General features: G+C 43.0%; 1 protein-coding gene across 6 annotated transcripts in view; it reads right to left on the bottom strand.

The window, feature by feature from the left end:
• The window catches only part of chrm3a (cholinergic receptor, muscarinic 3a), a 137158-nt gene that overhangs the window by 52920 nt on the left and 61792 nt on the right, over positions 1-22446 (bottom strand). The gene's annotated exons all lie outside the window — the stretch shown is intronic.

Raw genomic sequence — 22446 nt, 5'->3', positions numbered from 1 at the left:
CAAGTTATACAGCAAAAGAATGCATGCATGGGAGGATAACACAGATGAACTCAGACAGAAAAACTCAAGTTTATTTCCTAATTTATTTGCTAATAGCAGGATTTCTAACCAATATTATTTTTTAGGCTTTCTCTGCAAACTGAAAACTAAACTATTGTTATAGTTTGTCTGCTTCAAGCACAGACACATTAAAATCCTCCATGAGTCTGAAATGATAGATTGAGGAGATGTTTAACATGTGCTATTGCTCGTTCACCCACGCTCAAAGCAGGTAGGTGAAGGTAGTTCAACAGGCTGCAGCGGCTCAGGGACAACATTTTCCATGTATACAGTCGGAGGAGAAAGGAACATAATGAGTTGGGTTACTTTCCTAAATGGAAGGGCCTTCTGCTCTGCTGTATAATCACAGAGGAGAGGTGATCTGCATTTTAATTTGCCTCCCTCTCATGTTCAAGATTCAGAGTGTGCGCATGGTATGCAGAAGAAAATTAGTTTCACTTGATTTTAAGAGTGTGTGATAGTATTAATAAAGCTACAAGTAGTTTAAAAACACTTTTTTCTTACTGCTCTTGAGCACAAATTTGAGAAACACATCATTTATTTAAGAAGCATTTTATGTCCTCGAAAGGAGATACTGTAAGTGATTCATCTTAGGCTTGTTTCTCAGTCATTTGACTGATGGCCTTCTTTCCTAGAATAAACTACTTAAACTTGAATTAGCTGGAGCTCATCATCACAAAGATTAAATGTTTATACGGAAATAACAATAGCGACTGTTGTACTCCCGTACCCGCTGGTGGACACCAGAGGTTCAGGGAGCCGTCAGGCTGAAGAAGGAGGCCTACAGGGCGTGGCTGGTCTGTGGGTCTCCGGAGGCAGCAGACAGGTACCGGATAGCCAAGTGGGGTGCAGCAGTGGCAGTTGCCAAGGCAAAATCTCGGGCGTGGGAGGAGTTTGGTGAAGCCATGGAGAAAGACTATCAATCGGCTCCAAAGAGGTTCTGGCAAACTGTCTGGCGCCTCAGGAGAGGAAGGCAGCAACTCGCTCACACCATTTACAGTGGGGATGGGGAGCTGCTGACGTCAACTGGGGCTATAGTCGGACGGTGGAAGGAATACTTTGAGGAGCTCCTCAATCCCACCAATGTGCATTCCAAGGACGAACCAGAGCCGGGAGACCTGGGGATGGACTGTCCAATCTCTGGGGCAGAAGTTGCTGAGGTAGTCAAACAACTAGACAGCGGCGGAGCCCCGGGGGCGGATGAGGTTCGTCCTGGGTATCTCAAGGCTATGGATGTTGTAGGGCTGTCATGGTTGACATGTCTCTGCAACATTGCGTGGTCATCGGGGGCAGTTCCTGTGGAGTGGCAGACCGGGGTGGTGGTCCCCATCTTTAAGAAGGGTGACCTGAGAGTGTGTTCCAACTATAGGGGGATCACACTCCTCAGCCTCCCTGGAAAGGTCTACTCCAAGGTACTGGAGAGGAGGGTCCGATCGATAGTTGAATCTAAGATTGAGGAGGAGCAATGTGGTTTTCGTCCTGGCCGTGGAACTGTGGACCAGCTCTATACCCTTGCAAGGGTGATGGAGGGGGCATGGGAGTTTGCCCAACCAATCCACATGCATTTTGTGGATTTGGAGAAGGCTTATGACCATGTCCCCAGGGGTACCCTGTGGGGGACGCTCCAGGAGTATGGGGTGGGTGGCTTTCTGTTGAGGGCCATTCAGTCCCTTTAACAGAGGAGCGTGAGTTTTGTCCGCATAGCCGGTAGTAAGTCAGACCTGTTCCCGGTGAGGGTTGGACTCCGCCAGGGCTGCCCTTTGTCACTGGTTCTGTTCATTACCTTTATGGACAGAATTTCTAGGCGCAGCCGTGGTGTGGAGTGTGTCGAGTTTGGTGGCAGGAGAATCTCGTCTCTGCTTTTTGCGGATTATGTGGTCCTCCTAGCTTCATCCAGCTCTGACCTTCAGCTCTTGCTGGGTAGGTTCGCGGACGAGTGTGAAGCGGCTGGGATGAAGATCAGCACTTCCAAGTCTGAGACCGTGGTTCTCGACCAGAAAAGGGTGGCTTGCCAACTCTGGGTCGGGGGAGAGGTCCTACCTCAAGTGGAGGAGTTTAAGTATCTCGGGGTCTTGTTCACTAGTGAGGGTAGGAGGGATCGGGAGATCGACAGGCGGATTGGTTCAGCATCTGCAGTGATGCGGACGCTGAGCCGATCTGTCGTGGTGAAGAGGGAGCTGAGCCAGAAAGCCAGGCTCTCGATTTACCGGTTGATCTATGTCCCAATCCTCACCTATGGTCATAAGCTTTGGGTAATGACCGAAAGAACGAGATTGTGGATACAAGTGGCCAAAATGAGTTTCCTCCGTAGGGTGGCCGGGCTCAGCCTTAGAAATAGGGTGAGGAGCTCGGACATTCGGGAGGGACTCGGAGTAGAACCGCTGCTCCTCCGGATCGAAAGGAGCCAGTTGAGGTGGTTTGGGCATGTGGTCAGGATGCCTCCTGGATACCTCCCTGGGGAGGTGTTTCAGGCATGTCCTGCCGGCAGAAGGCCCCCAGGTCGACCCATGACACGTTGGAGAGGTTACATCTCCAATCTGGTCCGGGAACGCCTTGGGGTCCTGCTGGACGAGCTGGTGGAGAAGGCCGGGGAGAAGACAGTCTGGCACTCCCTAGTTGGGATGCTGTCCCCGGACCCGGATAAGCGGAGGAAGATGACGATGACGACTGTTGTACATTAAAATGTAGCAGGTGAACTGAGAAACCACATTTTACTTGTTATGTTGGAAATACAATCGGTCAAAATGAGTTTCACACACAGGCTGAAAGTGAAATGACCTTCAACCCCTGTATTGGCCACATAAAGATAATAGACAAGGAAACGCTCAGGTCAGAAAAAGCCACAGAGATCTATGTCACACAGTAAATCAGCATTCATGGAGTCCCCCATCTTGGCTCAAGACTGGGAAAGGCAGTGTTTATTGCTTTTGCTTTTATTTGTCACGCTGGGCAGTAGGTTAGGACCCAAAAACACAGAACACACTAGACAAGAGCAGATGTAAATTAGTAAATCCTTTATTTATAGGAGGAGACTTGATCGAGCGATCCAAAAACAAAAACAGAAGCTCACAACTGAGCACTGGCTCGGGCAAAACTCGGGAGGGAACAGAACAGCGTAGACAGAACGATGGACCGACAAACACTGAGGGACAAGACAGGGCTTTTAAACACAGAGGGAGGTATACAGGGGAACAGGTGACAGGTGCGAGTGAGATCTGGAGGGAAGGCAGGTGCATTCAATAAACTAAATGGGGAAAGAACAAAGCAGGAGGGAATAATCATGGGACATAATAGGAGAACCTGGAGGAGGCTGGGGACAGAGGGACACAGAACATGACATTATTATCGATTTATTCATCGTGTTTCAAAGTTCTCATGCACCGTGTTCAGTGCCTTGGGCTTCCCGACAGGCAGCTTTGATTGATTGATTGATTTTTGCATCCAGGAAAGAGGAGAGTGCATCTCAGCTAACCATTAGCATTAGCAACTCCACAACACGGCAGAGCTCCCTCAAGGTCAACATCAATGAAAAAAACTTTTTTCGTTATTTCTGATTACATAATCGGTCACCCTGAGTTTGTCATTCCGACTAAACATGAAAATAGTCTTCTGCCTCTACCTCCAGCATTAGCGTCTGATAGAAATATATGGTGAAATGTTTCGATTTGAAAATCCTGACAGCTCTACAAATCACTGTCAGTTAACATTCATGGACTCACCCATCGTGACTTGCAACGGAGGAGGCTGTTGTTTGTTTAGCTTTCAGGGAAGAGCAGAGACTTGTAGATGCTAACTGTTAGCATTAGCAACTCAACCACATGGAAGAACTACTTCAGGCTTGTATTATTTGTGGAGATAAAATATCGTTGTTGCAGAGCAAATAGAGTCAGTGGTAGAGTTGTGTTGCTGTTAACCAACCAGAGGCGAGATGTCCAAATATTAGGAAATATGACTCAGAATACTGTGGTGTTCTATCACTTTCTCCTCCAGCCAAAGCCGGATTATAATATGGACAAACTGGGCACAGGCCCAGGGGCCCACAGCCACAAGGGGGCCCACGCGAGCAGCAGTCTTTTTTTTTTGTGTGCAACAGTCTTAACTTTGGAGAAAAAAGTGGACAAGAAATAAAAATTGTGCCCACATTTTCTAAGTTACCACACATTTCTTTTAACAACGGTAGTTTTTGCATCTTCACTGTTCCCCTGCTTCAGCTGTCTCCCCCCTCCCCCTGCGCAGCGGCCACAAACTCACTGGTGCGCCTGCAGCCTCTCAGAGTTCCTGCTGATCTAAACATTGAAAGAAAAATTACATTTTCTGTTCCTCACTTCTGATTACCTTCAATGGTGTCTGTTTGTTGTAACCACCAGGTACAAAAACTAACTTGTTTTTATTTGACTATTTTTCTGTCCTGTCCAGGGGCGTGTCCAGGGAGTGGCCTGGGGTAGCATATGCCACCCTTTAGAATCTGATTGGCCACCCCAGGTGCCACCCCACTAAGTTCCAGTTCAAATTGACTTTACATTGTCAACAAAAGGCTTGGGTTGTAAACTCCAAAATGGTGTGTGGATGCATGCACCTTTCACATTGTTTTCTAGCCCAGGCCCACAGAACATTTCTGTAGTATTATTATTTATTATTTTTTCATATGCACATAAATAGTATTTAGAGTCCCACTCAGCTCCAGTTGCAACAAGAAGTGACTTGCTAACCACCACAAAACTAGAAGATGAAGAGAAAAAATGGTGATTGTGTAATGTGAAACTCAAACATTTTAAAGAAATAAAAAAAAAAATAAAGAAACGATTTGTGTAAATACAAAAATGAGTATAACCATTGGTGCTACCCATGCATAAACAAGTGCCCCACATGGGCCACTCCATTTTAAAAGTCCTGGACACGGCTCTGGTCCTGTCTCTATCATCTTCCTGCATCTCCTCTCAATCCTAAAGAAAAACTGCTACCTGCTTCACCTCATGAGTTACCTTTGATCTGCAGTTCAAAAAGATCTACCGATCGCAAATATAGCGGAGTGCGCTCCGCGCGCTGACCACACTGGTGTGGTGAAGTCACCGGAGGACAAAACAGGTGATGTGCTCCGCTCCACAGCAGTGAAACGCATCAGGGACAAGACAGAAAGCATGAAAGGATATGAGCCGACATAAACAATTGCATGTTAAATTTGTTTTGAGGTGGCGACACTTTGATAATGTTACTGGCTGTGCTCAGAATGCATCTGTCTGGAGCGCATCAACGATCAGAGCTCTGCGCCTCTCAGCTCTAAATAATCCCTGGAGAGTCCACATAGATAATGTAATATCAGTAGAATCAGGATCGTTTTCGTGCTAAAAAATGGTTTACAGTCCATCTTCCCTAATGTGTTTGTGGCCCTGCAGATTTTTCTAACTGTACCAGTTACAAATTGTGAAGGGGAACGGTCATTTCACAAATGGTAAGAATAAAAAATTAACTGAGAACAACACAAACTCAACAGCGCCTCAGTGCACTGTCACTGATGGCTATTGAATCTCAGCTTGTCAGGAATCTGGACTTTGATGACGTTGTAAATGAATTCACTAATAGAAAGGCCAGAAAGCAGTTATTCTGAAGGCAAGAGAGGAGACCAACAAGAGGAGACAAAAAGAGGAGGAAGAAAACAGGAGTCAAGAGGAAGAAGGAGACAGGAGACAAGATGAGGATGGACATGTGCCAGGAGACAAGACAGGAGACAAGAGGAGGAAGGACGCAGGAGACAAGAGGAGGAAGGATGCAGGAGACAAGAGGAGGAAGGACGCAGGAGACAAGAGGAGGAAGGACGCAGGAGACAAGAGGAGGAAGGACGCAGGAGACAAGAGGAGGAAGGACGCAGGAGACAAGAGGAGGAAGGATGCAGGAAACAAGAGGAGGAAGGAAACAGGAGACAAGAGGAGAAACGAGACTGGACACAAACAAAAAACATGCAGATATTTCACCTTTAAAAACTTTTCAATAACTGTATAATCTTTTACATAATCCTGCATTACTTTCTGTTGTTTGACAGTGGGATCTCTTTTACAGCAGACTCACTTGCCCCCACTGATTGACAACATTTTTGCTATTACAGACAGAAGAGAAGACAGGAGTGCTGTGAGGAAGATAGAGACAGAGAGAGAGAGGAGAGGGTTGGGGTGGGGGGGGTGGGGGGGTAAGCACATTGTGCCCAGGGGTTCCTGCAATGATAATCCGGCACTGCCTCCAGCTGACTTAAACAGGTGCACCGGAGCTTTCTTTCCTCAGAAAATGACTTACAAGCCATGTGTTTCTACTAGAGACTACTGCAAATGTATACAAATATGAGTCTAGTTGACTTTTCAGGCTTGTGTTTTTATGGAGATGAAACATCAACGTTGTGGAGTTAGTGGATAAGTCGTGTTGTTGTTCGGCTCCAAATCCTACCGTTTTCTGCCCCTCACCCCTCCAGCTAAACATCTAAATTAAAATAAAATGAACTTGCAGTTTGCTCTTTAAGCATTCACAGCAAGAGCATCCAACACAGTAATAAATAGAAGTAACATTTTTGTTACAAAAACAAGCTTTTACAAAAAAAGCACAAAGGTACTATTTTTCCACAAAACAAATGATTTTACTTTAAGGAAATGTGTTTTTCTTTTTTTGCATTTGTTTTAAATAACATATGGAATATTACAAGCAGACTGCTGAAAACATTGACAATTATGCATGACTCATTCTAAACATTACTTTCACTTATGAGACAAATGAAGGAATAAAAAATACACTGTCAGGGATAAAGGGATCACTGGAGGATATATTTCATAGGCGTTTTAGCCCATTTTTAGGGGTGCTGAAGCAAAATTATCTCCCAGGAACCTCTAAAAGCTTATTTTTACTATATGTTTTAAAGATACTTATAAAATATAAAAGGCATACAGTGAAATGTTATATTTAGACAACACACAAAAACCTCAATAAAAAAAGAAAGACACAGAGAGCCTCGGCAGTAGATCTGACTTGTTTCAGATATTAGTCAGTGATTTACTTTTTTCTTTGTCCCTAAATATCTACTAAATGAGAAAAAAAAAAACTTTTGCAAAAAGAGTATGGATATTTTTTTCAATGGGATGTTGACATCATGGAAAATTAACCAAATATGCACATAAATAAATCCTAGAATGTTACTAGTACTTTAAGTGGCAATTATGACCAATGTTTCACTCCCTGAATCTTTAATCTGCTCTTATTATGAAACTACAACAACCTGGACACATCAAACATGGACTAGCTCATTTCCCACTAATGGTTCAGAGTCCAGAGTCCTTAAAACATAGTTCGTGATTTGTGAAACCCTAAATTATTTGTAAGTAAAAAGTGAAGAAAAAAAAGATTTCAGCATTTTATTCATTTAGTTAGATCAATTTGTTTTGCATCTGGGCCACACAGGCACTTGTCCAGCTCAAAAACTACAACACGTAGATCAGTATACCCAACTCCGTTTCCCGAGGGCTGGTATTCAGTATGTTTTAGTTGTTTCCCTAATCCAACACACTTGATTCACCTGTTCAGCAGCTCATCAGGCTCTGCAGAAGCCTTCTAATCACCTACTGATTAAAATCAGATGTGTTGAAGCAGGTAAACAGTAAAACACCCTGGATAGTGGCCCTCGCGGAAGGGAGATATGTATGTGTGTGTGTGTGTGTGTGTGTGTGTGTGTGTGTGTGTGTGTGTGTGTGTGTGTGTGTGTGTGTGTGTGTGTGTGTGTGTGTGTGTGTGTGTGTGTGTGTGTGATTGGCAGAAATAAATGGATTTAAACACAATCAGACAGAGGGCCTGAATCTTAAACATACAAGTTAATTGTTAACCACAAATGAAGGGTATCCACCAGGACAGATGTAGATGGCATGACACAGTGAGCAATAGACTAATAAAGTGGAATCAATCACCTTGATTCTTGGGCATGTTGTCTGTGGGGATGTGAGAATTTGAGATACAAGGAAACTTTGTCCTTGCAAAACTAAATAATGACCAATGGGAAATTACTTACAACATTAAGCTTAATAGCTCATACATGAAAGAATCACTTAGGGTGATCATGAGAATATGAGGTGGATTAATATTCTGGCTTCAAGTCAGAGAAAGTAGAAAAGGGGCGTGAGGGATGGGGAGGTCATTTGTACTCTGTAAGAGTGTGTCGGGATGTGTGGGTGCGCGCGCGTGTGTGTGTGTGTGTGTGTGTGTGTGTGTGTGTGTGTGTGTGTGTGTGTGTGTGTGTGTGTGTGTGTGTGTGTGTGTGTGTGTGTGTGTGTGTGTGTGTGTGTGTGAGCATGTGTGCAGTGTGTTTGAGTACTGTTTTGCATGTGTACTTTTTCAGGGTCTGATCAGAGACCCTCCAGATGCTGGTGCCATTTGCTCCCCTGCCAATCAAAGGTCGCAGCAGAATGGCAGTTCCTCAGAGTCCCAGTTAGCATTCTCTGCACCTGCATGCGAGCGTAACTCAAAGACTCTTCTCATGATAGTTTATATAGAATAAAAAGTGTTTTAGCAAAAGTGGCACAGTGTTTTCTTTCACTTTGCATCTTTGTCAAGATTTAAGCAAGCTGTCCCCTGAAGAAAAGCATTTAATTTATCAGACAGATAATTTTAAAAAGAAAATTATCCTAAATCAAATTACTACATGAAACTGTGTGAAAATAGATGCATGACAACGATAATGTAAAGACCTGAGTGGTCAACAGTACCATGAACAGAGTCCATTAACAACTCGACAGGGTGGGACTGGTCACCATAGTAACCAGGAAAGTGGAAGAGCAGCTTGCCGTGGTATGTGCACAAAATATTTGCAGCCAAATAAATCAGACAATGCTGAGAGGATTATGGGTTAGAGAGGCAGCTAATGACTTCTGATGGGCAGATGTCAGAAAACAGATGCAGACACAAACAGTTGAGTTTTGCTAAACTGGTACATCATCTCGCTGTTTTGTATGACACTTGTTTGTCAAGGCTGTGCGTCAGTTAAATATCACCAATTATATTGAGCTAATAAAAGTCATTAGTTGCTTTTAACTGCATTAGCATTTCATTTCCCATGATTAATTTATCCAAATGAAGCCACAAATGACACTGAACAGCTTTGTCTCCGCATACGGATAATGCTCATTTTGTGATAATTTATTTCTTTTTCTTTGGAGACTGAACTGATCCTAATCATTTCTCATTGTAGAGGTCAAATACACCCCTGCAGCAGTAATAACTTTTTTTCAATCATTGGCATGGTGTAAATTAACTTCGTACAGGTTAAGCACCTTTCAGATCTCAGGCTAATTAGGACAAAAGCAACAAGAAGAACCTAAAAGCAGCTACAGAACCTGTGTTGTGTGTCACTTTCCTCATAACATGATCCGCTGCCATTATCTTTGACGTTTACACTATCATTAAGACTTTGTTCAACAGTCTCAGCAAAGGACGCATATGTGCAGCATATAAAGTCATAGGGCACCGAGAATGTTTTTCTATTCTCGTTTTAACAAATTATAGTTTAAGCGCAGACATACAACTTGACACAAGCTCTTTTGCGGTAATTGTATATCAAGAGGGGTCATTTTCTCTTACATACATTTCAAAGCTTCGACTCCTCATCTGCCATAAATGAGACATTAAAGGTAACGACAGTAGAGCAAGAACACTGTCAAAAGTCACGCCATGGAGAAATGCATCCATCCAAATTGCATTGCTGATTCTGGCACAGATTAGCATAGCCTGTAAAGAATCACTGATATCACTAAAACAGGCTATACTAATTAAAGCCAGAATCATCAATTTGAATCTTCAGACACCTTGACACCTAAAAAAAAGGGAGAGGTTTAGATCCAAGAGAAGCTAAAGTTGGAAGCAAATCAAATGTTAGCGTCAGAAAAAAAAAGAACATGAAAGGGAAGAACATGATGAACTGGTTAATTTCTCAGTACAAAAAATGTGAAGGACAACAAAACATAGAAGTTAAAAGTGTCTGGTATCTGGTAGATGTGTTAAATGAGGTGATACTTCCTACTTGTCCTTTTTTCTCGGCTAATGAGCACCTGGTTCATTTCAGCTCAGAAAACACAGGAAAAGATAAAAACGGTCCCTGAGACAGATGTTCCCTTGAATTAAATGACTTTTTTATCACACAGGAGCAACATATCAGAATTACGGCTTACACAGTGTATCACACCAGGACTGCTTTTTCAATGACCCCCTCTGCTCTCGTCTCTTCCTCCACACACACACACATGCACGCATGCACACTCACACAAACACGCTGTTCATGTGTTGGTAAGAGAAAAATGAAGTGCACAGAAGAGAAAAAGAGGAAACAGAGGAGTGGGAACACAAATATGACTGAAAGGGGAATATCCAAAATGAGAATTAAAAAGGTACAGCATGACAGAAAATAAATGAGATGCCAACTGTGCTTTGAGATAAAGTAAATATCCTCAACATCCCATTTCAAACAGTGACACTCTGTAGGATGAGAGAACAGAGCAGAATGCCCTACATAGATGAACTGAGCCAATGCCAATATTTAAAGGTGTGGCACACTTGTTTAATTAATGCATTTGCAGTGGTCTCTAGTAGGAATGAGTGCTTTAAGTCGTACTCGGGTGGCAAAAAACACAGGTGCACCATTTCTAGGAGCTAGAAGTGAGCCACATCACAGCTGAGCTTCTGATGACAGAGTTTTTTTCTAATTTTTCCTGATATTTGGACATCTCGCCCTGGATGGGATAACAGAAACGCAACTCGACCACTGACCTGCAACGTTGATGTTTTATCTCCACAAATAACACAAGCCTGGAGGAGTTCCGCCATGTGGTGGAGTTGCTAATGCTAACAGTTAGCTTCCACTAGCCAAGACATTCTCTGCTGTCTCCTGAACGCTAAACAAACCACAGCCTTCCCCGTCACGAGTCCATGAATGTTAAGTGACGCTGTGACGTAGATCTGTCAGGCTTTTCAAATCCTAGCTTTTCACCATCTATTTTCTATCAGAAGCTAATGAAGGAGATAGGAGTAGGAGACTATTTTCATGTTCAGCCTGCATGGAAAATTCAGAGTGACCGTCTCAGTGCCCTAATGTCCATCATGGGACTGGGAGATCGAGGTTCGGGTCATACCAAAGGACTGCTAGGGTGACGGTGGCACAGGAGTCAAGTGCTTGCCCCGTAATCGGAAGGTTGCAGGTTCGAGCCCCACTCAGTTTGTTGCTGTCATTGTGTCCTTGGGCAAGACACTTAACCCCCCTTGCCTGCTGGTGGTGGTCGGAGGGACCGGTGGTGCCTGTGCTTGGCAGCCTCGCCTCTGTCAGTGCGCCCCAGGGCAGCTGTGGCTACATCGTAGCTCATCACCATCAGTGTGTGAATGGGTGAATGACTGATTGTGTTGTAAAGTGCCTTGGGGGGTCCCAGAACTCTAGAAGGCGCTGTATCAAATACAGGCCATTTACCATTATACCAAAGACTTTAAAAATGGGTTAAACCACCAAATAGTTCCTGAGCTCAGCCACTGCTGCAGCTCACCGCTCCCCATGCAGATCAAATGAAGAGATGTCATTTCGCCAGTGTGTGATGATGACTAATGACACTTTATTATCAGAAATTATATTTTAAAAATATTTTTTTTTGTGCCCCACTCCTTTGACGATAGTTGACTGACTATAAATTTCAGACTTGTATTTAAAATACTGGGCTCCTCTGTAGAAGCTTTGGTAAATGTTTATGTATTTAGCAGACGCTTTTGTCCAAAGCGACTTACAAGCGATAATCGGCATGTTGTCCTTGAGGCTAACAACAACAATAACAACAACAACATTGACATTAATCATGGATAGGAGGGAACAAGAAGTAGACAGTGGGGGGGGGGGGGGGGGGGGGGGGTTGCTAGTTAAGAAGATACTCTCTGAAGAGCAGGGTCTTCAGGAGTTTCTTGAAAGTTGAAAAGGAAGCCCCTGTTCTGGTAGTGCTTGGTAGGTCATTCCACATTTGTGGAACGATGCATGAGAAGAGTCTGGATAGTTTTACGTATATAGGGCTGGTTAGTTTTACTTGTGTAGGGCTGATTAGTTTTACGTTTATAGGGCTGGTTAGTTTTACGTGTATAGGGCTGGTTAGTTTTACATGTATAGGGTGGGTTGCTTGGTCGCTTGGTTGGTTGGTGTAACGTGTATAGAGCTGGTTGGTTGGTTGGTTAGTTTTACGTGTATAGAGCTGGTTAGTTTTATATGTATAGGGTGGGTTGGTTGGCTGGTTGGTTAGTTTTACGTGTATAGAGCAGGTTACTTTTACGTGTACAGAGCTGGTTGGTTGGTTGGTTAGTTTCACGTGTATAGGGCTGGTTAGTTTTACGTGTATAGGGCTGTTTAGTTTTACCTGTATAGGGCTGGTTAGTTTTTTGTGTAAAGGGAAAGTTAGTTTTACGTGTATAGGGCTGGTTAGTATTACCTGTGTAGTGCTGGTTAGTTTTACAGGTAAAGGGATAGTTAGTTTTGCTTGTATAGGGCTGGTTTAGTTTTACGTCTATTTGGTGGGTTGGTTAGTTAGTTTTACGTGTATAGGGCTGGTTAGTTTTACGTGTATAGGGCCGGTTAGTTTAACGTGTATGGGGCTGGTTAGTTTTACGTGTATAGGGCTGGTTAGTTTTACGTGTATAGGGCTGGTTAGTTTTACGTGTATGGGGCTGGTTAGTTTTACGTGTATAGAGCTGGTTAGTTTTACGTGTGTAGAGCTGGTTAGTTTTACGTGTATAAAACTGGTTAGTTGGTTTGTTAGTTTTACATGTATAGAACTGGTTGGATTTACATGTATAAAGCTAGTTAGTTTAACGTGTAAAGGGAAAGTTAGTTTTACGTGTATAGGGCTGGTTAGTTTTACGTGTATAGGGCTGGTTAGTTTTACGTGTATAGGGTGGGTTGGTTGGTTGGTTTTACGTGTCTAGAGCTTGTTGGTTGGTTAGTTTTACATGTATAGAGCTGGTTAGATTTACATGTATACGGTGGGTTGGTTGGTTAGTTTTACGTGTATAAAGCTGGTTGGTTGGTTAGTTTTACGTGTATAGAGCTGGTTAGTTTTAAGTGTATAGGGCTGGTTAGTTTTACGTGTATAAAGCTGGTTAGTTTAACGTGTATAGGGCTGGCTAGTTTTACGTGTATAGGGCTGGTTAGTTTTACGTGTATAGGGCTGGTTAGTTTTACGTGTATAGGGCTGGTTAGTTTGACGTGTATAGTGATGGTAAGTTTTACGTGTATAGTGATGGTAAGTTTTACGTGTATAGGGCTGGGTAGATGGGAGCCGTACCATCTCGGACTTTGTATGCTAGTGTTAGCAATTTGAATTTGATGCGTGCTGCTAGCGGTGGCCAGTGGAGCTCAATGAACAGAGGGGTGACGTGTGCTCTAAATACTGCACCTGGGAAGTTGCCTGTTAATTATAATTGTGCGCTCCGCTCAGAAGCCCTCATTCCTTCCTGGCTATCAGGAGTGTCAAAAACATGGAAGCTGTAAAAAATTATCTTCATAACGATATCCACCCAAGATAGAATACCCAGCAGATACAGCTGGCAGATTCTTCACCACATCATCATGACGCATTTGTCTTGATCTCTATCACAGACTTTATGAAGGGAAAAAATTCCTACGGAGTTGTGTAAACCACATAGCTAAACTGCTGAGACAGAAGTTCAAAGGATGATGTGAAAATAACTCACTTTCCAGCTTCTATTTCATCTCTTACTCCTCCACTTTTTAAGTAATCTGGGAGAAACTGGAAGCTTGTATCTTGGATCTTTTTTAAAGATCAGAAACATGACTCAAGCATGCAGTGTCCTGTTAAAACGAGTTTTGTTAAAATGAAAAAGTAGAGTTGCAGGCCTCGCTGTGCTCCAGCTGTAGGTCTGGCTTACATGGTTCAGTGCAGACACCATAGATAGGAACTCCTGGAGTAAACTACTTTGAGCTCAGGGATATATTGTGACATTTCCTTTGACAACACTAAGTATCCACCACCATGCTGCTGACTCTAAGGGGCCATACTTAAAAAGAGTAAAACGCTGAGCTAAATGCAAATGTCACAAAGATTGTGGTGCTTCACTGACCTTTTTCTGGGTCTTCCTGAGGGGAATATACTTGAATTATTTTTTGGCTTCCTGTCCTAAAGCTGTTGGAACATTTCACTCTAAATCTACATTAAACATTCTTCTCTGCAGACCACGAGCACATGTCCTCGATCCGTATTGATTTGTCAACTTGTTTGTTCACTGATTTTAAATGTGTCTCTCTGTGATACCACTCGACCCTTAACAGTGTTTTATTTATTTATTTATTTATTTATTTGTATCAGGACATTTGTCACTCAGTATGCCAGAGCAGTCCTGGTGAAAGATTTGGTAAACCTCAATTACAGCAAGGCTCTTCCTCTAAACCTTGCAGCATCATCAGTGTGGTGCGGTGCTCGGAAATGATCAAATATTTCATGTTTGACCAGTGAATAACAACATACTAGTCCACTGTTCAATCAACCCAACAGACCAAAAAACATCACCCAGTTCGTTTAGCTCCATCATACATGGGTAAACTTTCTCCAGTGCTCTCACCTGTGTTTCCACGGTAGTAGAAAGATTAACCGAAAGAACATCAGTGCAGAACAGCTCTTTCTGCCTTTAAGAGTCTCTTGAAGGCATGTTTCCAGGAAGAAGAAAAAAAGACACCTTCCCCCTTGACCCCCTGAGAGCATATGCATGTTTTTTGTGTTTGCATGTGATAAAATGTTATCACCTGGTTTATGAATTTTCATCAACTGAACACCCGTTTTTTTGCCAATTCCTCTGCAGTTTTATTCCAGACAGGTAGATATTTGAATGTTATCTCTATTTAACAAGTAAAAATAATTAATAATGTCCTAAAATATTTGATGCAATATTGGATTAAACAACAATTGTGGATGACAGCATTTAGGTAAAATGAGTCATTCATGTCATCATTATGAATACATATTTGATTTAAACAGTGAAAAAAATGATGTGCTGAATGTAATCAGCCACAGAATGATCTTGATCACTGATAGATGACTACGTTTACACCAAACATGGTCACAGTAGCAGACAGAAAATCAAAATGCACCAAAAATCACCTGGTGAGCAGAACTGCATGATGAGCTGCAATGGTAAATCTGCAAAATAAGCTAGCTTAAAACATTTATTTAATGTATTTTGACATTCTAACATAGTAGGATACTAGCTCTATATGTATTATGGAGATGGAGAGTTTTGTGACTGTGTTTCAAAGCTAGCTTGTTTTGCCATTGCCACGTTGGTGATTTACCAATTTGAATCTCAAAAATCTGATTTTATTTTTTCTGTCCATGAATGTACCATTACCTACCTTTTCCCTGTGAATTGAACATAAATAATAACAAACTCAAGCTGGCGATAACACATATTCTATCTGGAAGGTTTTACAATAATTTTCATGGCATTTAGAAGTAAAAAAAAGGGGCAAAACTTTCTTTGTATTTTATTTTGTAGAGAGCACCTACAGAGACCACCTGGAGAGGTGTGGTTGGGAGGAACGCCCCCCGATCTGAATTTGAGTGGTGTTTTGTTTTTGGACTTCTGTGCCAGTCATGAATTGTCCATAATGAACACCATGCAGTACACTACCAACACTATCTATAGTGGGGACGGTGTGCTGCTGACCTCTACTCAGGACGTTGTGGATTGGTGGGCAGAATACTTCGAAGACCTCCTCAATCCCACCGACACGTCTTCCAATGAGGAAGCAGAGTCTGGGGACTTTGGGTTGACCTCTCAAATCTCTGGTGCTGAGGTCACTGAGGTGGTTAAAAAGCTCCTCTGTGGCAAGGCTCCGGGGGTGGATGAGATCCGCCCGGAGGTCCTTAAGGCTCTGGATGTTGTGGGGCTGTGTTGGATGACACAGCTCTGCAATATCGCGTGGACATCAGGGGCAGTCACACTGAACTGGCAGACCGGGGTGGTGGTCCCCTTATTTAAAAAGGGGGACAGCAGGGTGTGTTCCAACTACAGGGGAACACACTCCTGAGCCTTCCTGGTAAGGTCTATTCAGGGGTTCTGGAGAGGAGGGTCCGTTGGATTGTTAAACCTCAGATTCAGGAGGAGCAATGTGGTTTTCGTCCTGGCCGTGGAACACTGGACCAGCTCTATACCCTTAGGGGGATCCTGGAGGGTGCGTGGGAACTTGCCCAACCAGTCTACATGTGTTTTGTAGATTTGGAGATGGCGTTTGACCGTGTCCCTCGAGGAGCTCTGTGGGGGGTACTCCGTGAGTATGGGGTACCAGGCCCTCTGATACGGGCTGTTAGGTCCCTGTATGACCGGTGTCAGAGCTTGGTCCGCATTGCCGGCAGTAAGTCGGGCTCGTTCCCAGTGAGAGTTGGACTCCGCCAAGGCTGCCCTTTGTCACCGATTCTGTTCATAACCTTTATGGACAGGATTTCTAGGCGCAGCCAAGGTGTGGAGGGCATCCGTTTTGGTGGCCTAAGGATCAGGTCTCTGCTTTTTGCAGATGATGTGGTCCTGTTTGCTTAATAAGAACGTGACCTTCAGCTTTCGCTGGAGCAGTTCACAGCCGTGTGTGAAGCAGCTGGGATGAGAATCAGCTCCTCTAAATCTGAGACCATGGTCTTGATTCGGACAAGGGTAGAATGCCTTCTCCGGGTCAGGGATGAGGTCCTCCCCCAAGTGGAGGAGTTTAAGTATCTCAGGGTCTTGTTCACGAGTGAGGGAAAACTGGAGCGTGAGATCGATAGGTGGATTGGTGCTGCATCTGCAGTGATGCAAGCTCTGTACAGGTCTGTCGTGGTGAAGAGAGAGCTGAGTCAGAAGGCGAAGCTCTCGATTTACCGGTCGATCTATGTTCCTACCCTCACCTATGGTCATGAGCTTTGGGTAGTGACCGAAAGAACGAGATCGCAGATACAAGCGGCCGAAATGAGTTTTCTCCAAAGAGTGGCTGGGCTCTCCCTTAGAGATAGGGTGAGAAGCTCGGTCATTCGGGAGGGGCTCGGAGTAGACCCGCTGCTCCTCCACATCGAGAGGAGCCAGTTGAGGTGGCTTGGGCATCTGGTTAGGATGCCTACTGGATGCCTCCCTGGTGAGGTTTTCCAGGCACGTCCAACAGGGAGGAGACCTAAAGGTAGACCCAGGACACGGTGGAGGGGCTGTGTCTCTCACCTGGCCAGGGAACGCCTTGGGATTCCCCCGGAGGAGCTGGCCCAAGTGGCTGGGGAGAGGGAAGTCTGGGCCTCTCGCCTTAGACTACTGCCCCCGCGATCCGACTCTGGATAAGCGGATGAAAATGGAAAAAAAAGGATTTTGTAGAGAAAATTCTGACTGGTATCATCAGGGGTTTAAAAATCTGAAGTTGGTATCAGCCCTCAACATTAGACTCAGTGCTTTTATATCTAAACTTTCTTCAACAAGCCTAACTTTTAAGCACTATGCTATTTTCAAACCCTTAAAAATTAATTTAGTAATCAATACTCATCACATTAACTGGACAGAAGTATCTGTATTGTTTCTGCATAAATGAATAATGTTAAAAAAAGCCAAATGTGCTTCTTTTGATCTTTTCTTCTCTAAAATCAAACTATTGAGACAAATTTATTATTTTAAACTAAAAATCTGATAAATCCTCATCAGTAAGACATTGGCTTGTTGCTGAGAGAAGGTTCTGTATTTATCATAACTCAAGTCTCTCAGTAAAAATGCCTGCCTCGCCCAGCACTACGGCCCCACTCCTCCGTTTCCGAGCTGCTCCACCGAACCCGTCACACTTTCAGCACTGTGCCGTTCACCCACTCACTCCATTCACTCTGGCTGCCACACTTTCCTCTTTGCTCGACTGACCAAGCTCGGTTTGACAGCCATAACCTCCAGCAACACCCAGCCAAACTCTCTCCTTTAAGGATCCCCAACACACAAAGTCACTGTAAATCAATTAAAATCTAAGTAGCAATCTAAAATAACCTATAGAACCCACAAAGTAGCTAACGTTTAACCTCGTGTGCTGCTGTTTGTCACTCTTGCATAACATTTTTACTAATTTATAGGACATACATCAGCAGTTTAATTATATACACAGTGTCAGGCTTTCTACTTTGCACAGGACAGATAAGTCAGTAACTATCCCATCTTTGCAAAAACACACACTTTTTGCATAACACATGAGGCCGCATACATAAATATGCTGGCAGATACAAGCAGACGCCTGACAGATATTTAGAAACTAAACTTATTTTTCCTCGGCTGGCAGTCGTGCTTCAGTTGATAACTCTTAGTGCTACACAACACTTCTAGTGTGACTGAGTCACACACAGCCAATAAAATGTATCTCCTAAATAAAGGAAAGTATTTGCAACCTGATCCAAGGGTTGAATATGTTTTTAAATAATTTATGTAAAAATTTGCAACACAAATACAGAGAAATTAAGTTTTGTGTGTTTGACACAGAGATTGGTGTAGAAATATGAGTTGTAAAAGCAACGTTTATGCGTTACAGTCCAAAAGGGCAGTGTGTTATATCTATTAAAGATTCCTTCAGCTCCTATGCAGAAGGTGGTACTGTTTGGATTACTGGGAATACATGCAGCAGATTTTTCCAGTGAGATTTTCTGTTCCTGCAGGAAAACACGTCTAATGGCAGACTGAAGGACACCAAAAATCAAAACCACGCATAAAAATATTATGTCAGGAGAGAAATGTTGGATTAAAACAACATCTGGACAATCTCAGCAGTAGGTATAGGGTTGTATTTTCTACAAACTGTAAAAGAAAAGATAAAGAAAGATTTTTATTTATTTGTATTTTTTGTGATTGAGTGAAGCTAAGTAAAAGTAGAAGAAAGTTTTACCCAAATAAAAAAAAAGATGGCCATGGTGTTGAGCGCTGCAGAGATAACTGTACCTCATCCAGTCATGGACTGGCCATCTGGCACACCAGGCATCTTCCCAGTGGAGCGTTTATCCAATGTGGACCGATCCGCTAACATGCCCCGTCAAAGTACTCGCCAGGCTGTGGCATTGTATTACCGGCAATCGCCCCTCCCCCAATGGCAGAAGAGATGGAGAGAATTCCATGAGCCCCCCCCCGCTAAAACGACCAGAGTAACTGAAATCTCTGCAAGAACGCACACACACACACACACACACACAGGATGAACTTTCGTCCCAGTCTACCCCTGACCTCGCCTAAATTCTTTTACAAAATCTATCATTTGTAACCCTGCCATTAGAGTCCATTAGAGGTCAACAGATATTGACGCGGTTATGTAGAGGTCATGGTCAGCCAAAGAACGATATGTGCTGCTGATTTTCATGCCTGAAATCTAGACATTTTCCATCTTATTTAAATCCTAAATTGTCACCAACATCAGTTGATGCACAAAATTTCTTAAGATGGGTAAATTTTTGGCCTCTGAATTTAATTGGCAGTTAAATCCTAATTTGTGCACAGCTCCATGTTAAAATCATAAATCTAACAAAAGTTAGTCAAAAAATGATTTAACTTACCAACTCTTAAATAATGAAAACTAGTTTATCTAAATAAATTTTAGCTGAAAATATATTTTTAGAGCATTTTTTTTGTAGTTATTCAGGAACATAAACATGGATTTAAATTAAATTCTGCAGGAGCACCGAGCTGCCCGGGCATGTGCCTAAAGGCTTTCCAAAGGAATATTTAGCACTTTGAGATTTCAGTGAAATTTAAAGTGCATTACAATTTTTTTTTTGTTATTTTTGATTTCATTATCATTATATATCGGCTGGTGCCGACATATTGTAAAACATGTTCAATTTTGGTAAATCATTCTAAGCCTACAGGAAATTGCTCAAAATACTATTAACCTTATTTTTGAGAGGGTGACATTGAAGATATTTTAAAAGCAGAGCTGATAAAAAGTAAATTTTTTGGACAAAGATTTTGTCTTTCCAGTAAAAATAAGCTCTGAATACAGTGAAGCCTGTAAAGTTTCTTTTTTTCTCATTAGATAAACCCTTTCAGCAGCTTTTATCACGTCTCTAAAGTACATAACCACAAGGGTGCAAGTGCAGAACTTACAGCTTTTACAAAGTGATAATAAAATTTAAGAAGCACCAGAAAGGCATAATAAGTGCCATGGCAGCCAAGTTGTAAAAGATTAGCGCTCAGCACACAGCAATCTTCCTGATGCCGGAAAACCAGGAGACGCATTGCATTTGGGCAAAGGCAGTGACAGAAAGAAACAGGAATTAGAGACAATGCAGCTTTTGGACAAAACATTCAAATGATCAGCCGATTAAAAGCAAAAACCAGACCAGACTGAGAGACTGGAGACAAAGTTAGATAAATTATTGGCAATTTTCCATCATTTCATAAAAGCTTATTGCGAGATATTATGTTTGTTAGAACTCAAAGAACAATAAAATATTGTTTCTAAATTATAAGAACACTGACTAAATTAAAAAAGAAATAAAAAGCATTCGTACAAACTGAAAGAAAGTCACATCGCATTACTATGCTATGCTATGGTATACATGGTGGGAGTGACACAGCTTTCATTTCGACATGACAGCAGCTATAAGCCCCTGACTTCGGGATAAAAAGTCATCAGACACAATGTCACGGCTGTGGTTCTGCACTATCCCAGCTGTGGTACTTCTTCGTACTTTAATACCCATGACTTCTTCAATCTGAGCGCAGAGGCTTCACTTCATACCTGCAGGGCCTCTCCATTTCAGTAACCATACTGTATGGTTTGGAAGTAGTTCACCAGTGTCCCCTAAAGCAGCTAACACATGTGGTTAGATTTGACCTTTTCCATGAACTTATTGCTAAAGTTACTGGCATACAGTTAACACTAGAACTGCAAGGAGGTGATTTTGATCCATCAGATCAGTGTAATTCTCTTATGTTTCTCAGATTTCATGACTTTTCCTAAAATTCTTCTCTTAATTAAATCATTAATTCCAAGAACTGCCGCATGGTGCGTTTTGATCTCTATAAAACAATATAATGTTTTGATCTTTGAATCCACACCCACCTCCATTGTATGGAGAGTGACTATAGCTAAATGTGTTTATTTTCATCAGTGGATATGCTAGTTAACTAGTTAGCTACTGTAGGAGTTTATAATTTACTAAGTTTGCCGCTCTGAGTTTATTCAACACCAAATATGACCCGTCGTGCATTCATCCAGAAGCCGCCGAATCCAGAGTTTTCCGTACACAGGCTGAGGCGTGGCGCTGAGCCACGGCCGAAATTCTAGTGTGACAGCTACGAAGCCCCCCCCCCCCCCCCCCCATCTCATGAGAGGAGCATGGAAGCAAAACGTTCTGCGAGCAACTATTGACCCCTTCCCCGCTGTCATGGCAGCTAAACAGTCTGCGAATGTACACCGCCACCCCCCCACCCCCCCCCACCCCCACACACACACACACGGCACACAGCAGCAAAATGATCCAGTGCACGCAACCCCCCACCCTCCGCTCTCACAGCCAATGCACAACAACGAAGCTGTCCTTGAATGGAAGAATGGAAAAAGCATTTTGTAACCAGCCCAGTCATTCTACTCTGGCAGTATTCCCTTAGCTTTAGCTTAGTGTAAACAATGTAAGTGAATGGTAACAGCTAGCATCTCAATCTTTCAAATTAGAGGCCGACCAATATGTTTTTTTAAGGCCGATGCCGATTTAAAGAATTGTGTTGCTGATGGCCAATACCTAAAGCCGATTATTAAAGGAATACTCCACCTCCAAGTGAAATTTTGTCTACTACCACATTCCCAAGAGTTAGATTAGTGAGAAGAAACCAGTGCAGAAATTCTCCTGATCTGTCTGCCATTGCCCAGCATAAACAATGGTCGTTCTCGGAAAAGACAGGTTGAACAGACACAAATCCATCGGATGGTCGAGGGGTGGACGCATTAGCGGCCTGAGCTCGAGTCACGATACACATGCGAGGTGGGTCCGACTGAGAAGACACATGGCCTGGGAGCCACAAGGGGTTGAAGGACCATGGGGTACCAACAGCTGTACCTTGTTTGGCAAGACAGTCTGTAAGGTCGTTCATTTCCTTATCAGTTCCGGGTGCACGGGAATGTCCTTTGACTTTACGCCAATAAATCTGCATGTCATGTGAAGTCGCTAGGGCATCACAAGCCATGAACAGGACTTGATGTTTAACTGGCTTCCAGTTAGAGGTTAAGAACCCGTTACTTTTCCAACAGGGTAGATGACTACTGAAACTGAGACGCGCGTAGTCTGAGTCAATACAGATCACCAGCTCGCGGACACCACGGTCAGTAGCAAGTTTTAGAACAATCAAGATCGCAGCCACTTCTGCAAACTGTGA

The sequence above is a fragment of the Nothobranchius furzeri genome, chromosome 12, assembly GCF_043380555.1.
Source record: "Nothobranchius furzeri strain GRZ-AD chromosome 12, NfurGRZ-RIMD1, whole genome shotgun sequence".
Lineage (NCBI taxonomy): Eukaryota > Metazoa > Chordata > Actinopteri > Cyprinodontiformes > Nothobranchiidae > Nothobranchius > Nothobranchius furzeri.
The sequence above is the reverse complement of the archived record's forward strand: the minus strand, read 5'-3'. Positions and strand labels throughout refer to the sequence as shown.